We start from the raw sequence: 5818 nt of genomic DNA, 5'->3' as shown, positions 1-5818 counted from the left end.
TTTAGTAAATGTTTTATTTTGATGTATAAATTGTTCGGGTTTTTCATTTAAAAAAAAGCGACATTAATTTCTTGACGACCTAATAGTTTGACACTTGCAGTAGAGAGCCAAAAATTTCTGGAATATCAAATAGCTTAAAAAGTCTAATATATCATCAACACTTTTGGAGTCAAAAGAGTTTATTTTAACCATTCCATCTTCAGTTGATATATTATAATACCACATTATTACAACCGCATTATTACATATTCATTTCATTTCATATGTTAGCTCTTTAAATTGTAATTACAGAACTTTCGTTAAATGAAGCACATAAAGAAAGAAAAGACAGACACAGCAGGATACAGTTGTATGTGTAAATTGCCATAGTTTTTATATATAGGTTGGACTTGAAACTAATCACAAGATGGGATGAATAGAAATAAAGTTTATTTATCCAGAGTGTCTATGATATAAAACTAAATAAAGACAAAAAAAAACCTTTTGAAAATTATAGGGTCTAGTGAAATTCAGATGTCGAAAAGAGTCGGTAAAGTTACACTTTTCAAAACATTTAGTATAGAGCTATAAAACAGACAGCTTCTATTACAGGGCTGAGTCAAAACACTCGCAAGAGATATATTTGGGTTCCAAACATCATCAGCCCGCTATTACCTTGAGAACAAGGTTGCTGATGGCCAACTGAAAGGACACAAAGGTGACATTGGCCGTTGTGTCGTAAATCTGCTTTGTTTCCAAGTCATTTTTAAAAGCATAGTAAGGCCTTGAAAAACACCCCAAGAAACCCAGGAAGCAAGTCGTTTCTCACGTAAACATACACTCTGATCAAGGTTAACCGATTAAGGAAACTATATAATACTCTTTGTAATTTTGCTTCGTGTATCAGTGTACCAAGCATTCGAAAATAACGAACACATTATACCAGGGCAATGGTTCTCAAATGTACTTGTTTGTTGACTACTTGATTTTTTTTTATTTCGGAGGAGCACAATTGGATCAATATTCTGCTGATGTTTCCCTTCTGTAATTATGCAACCTTTCCTAAGACCACTTGAAGGGAGCGAACCCACAAACAACAGATTGATAACTACTGTACAAGAGCAATGTTCGGTGGAATTGACTAAAACTTTTTAAAAATCTCGCTCCATGTTCATTCCATTCTATTGTTACACTAGTGAGCGGTGATGAATCTAAACAACTAAAATATCAATCCCTAACCTCATTTCTGAAATACAAATTATTAGAATTTTCACAATTTATCTGATATGATTTGTCCTATTTTAAATACATCTAAATTATACTTTGATATTAAATGTCCCTTTACTCCTTTAAAACACTATACACTACACATTAGAATAGATGTATATTCTGATGTTGTAAGCCACTTTTATACAATTAATCATCATCTCAAACACATATACACTTATATCTGTGTGTGTGAGAAAACAAACGATAACAGTAATCATGTAAAGTAACGTAGTAAACAACTTGTAATGTAATAGAATGACTATAATAGGTTATATGAGCCCATAGTTTAGAATGTTGGATTTCAACAAGGAAGGTTACATATGTAGGTATAAAAGTTGTGTAGCGATAGCATATCTTTACTTGAATAACCAGGTAAAGTAATGGACCTATTAGGAGTACTATATTCAGATACACAGGTAGTATTATTACAACGAATAAAAGAAACTCCCACAAATAAATATCCCGGGAGTGTGACTTAGCATTATCATATCAGGAAGTACATCGAAGGGTCCAAGGTTCGAGACGTGATATCACTGAATATGCCCCGCACTATCAGCTATGGGAGCATATGTACAAACACCTCTCATTTATATAACACAAATCCTCATGAAAATAAAATGAAGATATGAAAAATACGAACTGTCGTTTACACAAACATAACATAATGATAAGCTTTAGTTTTAATGTTATAATTTCTTTCTTAGCTAGATAGAGCTGCAACTTATAAAGATGAATCTGAAATCAAAAAGTGTAATAAGACAAGCCTAGATCACCTAGAAATTTCTAAAAATTTAATGTCACATTTTCTAATATATTCGAGGGTAGATTATAAATACAAGGTTCAGAGAGTTGTTTCAATACAATGGTATTGTGTCTAGCCCGCCCCCCAGTGGCACAGCGATATGTCTGCAGGCTTACTACGCTAGAAATACCCGTGGTAGGCAGAGCACAAATAGCCCATTGTGTAGCTTTGTGCTTAATTGCAAACAAACAAAGATTTCTAGCCCATAGAGTAAATAAGTCAGGGTGTATTTTAATTTCATCTAGAGTTTTTCAGTGAAGTATTTGGATCTATGTTACCTATCGCGAATTCTAAGTTGCTTGATTGTTCAGTTGTCAAGTACAAGTAAGTTTGTTCTTTGCGTTAGAGTAGTGCAGTTAGCGTTATTTGTAAACTTGGTCTACAAGTTCCACAATTTTCAAGATCCATGGGGAAAATAAAGCTAATATTTTATCGTTTATGTGGACTGGACTTTGAATTATTTTAACCAGATAATTTAAAAGAACCTGCAAAAAAAAAAGTTATAAAACCAGTGTTAGTAGTGAGATTATTTTGATGAAAATATAGTAGCACTTTGAATAAACTTCAACGTTCATTCAAGAGAATCACAAGGGCACAAATTGAGATAGGCAACTTAATAGACGTGCTAAAACAACGAAAAGAGGAACAAACAGAAAGAGATGGAGTACTTAGAAAACAAAAAGAAAGAGACAGAAAACAGAAAGAACAAGATAGAAAATTAAAAAAAGATTAAAACAATACCAGTAACAACGATAGAATAAATTAAAATAACGAGACAGGAATGTAAGAGGAGAGTTAAAATAATCTTTTGTTTGAAGTTAAGCATAAAGCTACACAATGGGTTATCTGTTCACTGCCCAACACAGGTATCGTAACCCGGTTTCTAGACTTGTAAGTCCACAGACATACCGCTGTACCACTGGGGATCAGTTACAAGAAAGAGACGTCTATTTAAAGAAGAATAAAAAGTAAAAATAACTCTGATTGAAGACAAGATCGAGGAAGCTGTCAGTGTACAGAGGGCTTATAAAAACATTTTTTACGAAATTCACAAGGATATCAAATAAGTACAGAAAGACTATTATGACAGGCTTGAAAAAGTACAAAAGGACATCATTGAAGTCAAAAGTGAACTAAAGGAAGACATCAACGAGGTAGAAAAGAACATTCAGTGACAGAATAAAATTCTTGAATATAATTTATTACATGTAAAGATAAGCCAGTCACGCGTCAATCTGTGTTGGGGTCAAGAGTTCCATCCTAAAACGCTACCTACTACATAATATGGAATAAAAGAACATATTTAGTCTACATCTGTTATCAGTTAAGCTGTACCACATGTTATTGAAGAATCTTCCTAGACTATTCCAGCTATGACATTACCAAATCCAGTTCCAGAATTTAGCTAGCCAATATCAGCCAATAGGGAAAACAAAAAGACTATGATGAGAAAGTATCATGTAAAGCATACCAGACACAGTTTGAAATCATTTCCAGAATGAATAATTGGAATGATGAAAAGTTAAAAGAAAGAGACGTCTATTTAAAGAAGAATTAAAAGTCAAAATAACTCTGACTGAAGACAAGATAGAGGGAGCTATTAGTGTACAGCTTTGACAATCTTACATAACCTTTAAGCTGAGAGCCATAAAAACTACTACGTAGTAGTAGCTGCTTTATCCAACAAGTTTGAAGTGACACACCAGAAGGAAGTATCCATAGCAACGTTCCATAACAAGGTATAGATGAAACCTTATCCAAACTTACGGAATATTTGGAAATACTTGCCAATTATCTTACCCTGATACTCCTTACGAAATGGTGGATTCATTGGTAGGTGACAAATTTGTAGATGTCGTAACAGAAAAGGATATGAGAATCAGGCTGAAACAGTGTAAGTGTACATTTTTGATGGATGCTTTGTAGTTGGATGAAATTAGAATCTAATCAGGTCACCCATAAACAACTAAAGACGCCATCATAAAGTTATGGGATCGTCAGATCGAGTAATATTGAACCATAAACTCACGCTGACAACAGTATATAAAAAGATTCGTTAGACAACTATTTACAGAGACTGAAAGGAATAAACGAAGACAATAAGTCTTTCAAGTGTAACTCTAAAGGACATATTGCCAATAGCTACAGACAAAAGCTTATAGAGAATAAGAACTTTTCCTAAAGGATACCAGAAAGAATGAATCGCTATATATGTGGAAATGTAGCCTTTACACCCAAGAATTTTTAGAATCAACAGCTTTCAAAACACCAAGAATACAATACCCCACAGATGAATCTTTAAGTCCAACCAGATCAAAAGAACAGTAAATGGCTAACAAGCTGTCAAGAAACAGAAATTAGCTAGACTTTTGGGGTAAAAATTGGCTGAGAATACCCAACCTACTCCAAATAAGACCAAAAGTTCATTGTTTAAGGAAGTGAACGGATGTATTGATAGAAGCCTTGCTGTTTGTTGATAAACATTAGATCTACAGCTACAATAATTTGTTTCAATTTGATAATGAAAGGTGGATGATAGAAGAGGAAGTGATGCAAAGAAAAAGTGGACATAAGATTCCAAAATGGGGAAAGTTAGAAGTTATCTTTAGTGTAGGAAACTTCCCTGTGCCTCTCAATGTGTGAGTAATTGACATCGAAGAAGAGTGCACATTGGAACTGACTCCATGTGGAGACATGGATGTTAGATTAGGCTAACATTAAATAGATTCATTGTTTATGATCAGGAATTCCCTGTGCACTGCACTAGAATTATTGCACCAGAGTTTGAACTTCCAATGGTGACAAGCGAAGTGATCACTGTACCACCAAGAAGTAAAATACTCACACCTGAACTTGTGAAAATAAATCTGCATTTAGTAACTTTCAGTAATAGAACCAAGTACCCCAGCGTGTCCTGATACATGAATTGTTTGTATAACTCTTATGGATAGGAAGAAGAAATATGTCATCATTAAAGCCATGAAAACAACAAACCATAAAATCAGACTCAAATCTAGATGGGACATTGCAAGATTTGAGGCTGTACAGATAACACTTTCGCATTAAAGAACATCAGAAGTAGTCACCTTTAAGTAAAATGTAGGAATTCTATGTCAAACCCCTACACAAGGACAGATTATTATCTCATTTTCATGAGCTGTATGACCGGAGCTGTGGAGATCTTATAACTGATCAACACTGGTGGCTATATAACTTAATTACTCATGGATATCAGAACGTTTTCTCCACAGGACCTCATAACTTAAGCCAAACAAATAAAATACCTTACAAGATAGGCACTGGAGATGTAGTCTCAATGACTTCCACTTGTAAAATAGGTTGAAGTTTGCAAAGAGATAGGAGCCATGAAGAAATAAAGAGGGATATAATCCAGCACTGGTGTTTGAGCATTGCCGATTGTATAATTGTGTAAAAGAAGGATGAATCCACAAGGTTTCTCAAGGAATATCAAAAGGTGAATGAAGCTACAAAAGGATTATGCCTACCTACTGCCAGGATTGATTCTACTTTGTAAGACTTATCTGAATCAAAGTGGTTTTCAAAAGTGGATATTGGCAAGTTCAAGTTCGACAACTTCTACTGCAGGAAATGGATTGCGGCAAGTTGTCATGCTGTCATCTAGAAAATGTAATGCTCACGTTACATGTCAATGATTAATGAAGTTTGCTCTGTCTGAACTATCCTGGAACATCGTAACTCATCTACTTGGATGGCATAATCACGCATGTGAAAACCTTTGATAATACT

The sequence above is a fragment of the Limulus polyphemus genome, unplaced genomic scaffold (assembly GCF_000517525.1).
Source record: "Limulus polyphemus unplaced genomic scaffold, Limulus_polyphemus-2.1.2 Scaffold802, whole genome shotgun sequence".
NCBI lineage: Eukaryota > Metazoa > Arthropoda > Merostomata > Xiphosura > Limulidae > Limulus > Limulus polyphemus.
The sequence above is the reverse complement of the archived record's forward strand: the minus strand, read 5'-3'. Positions refer to the sequence as shown.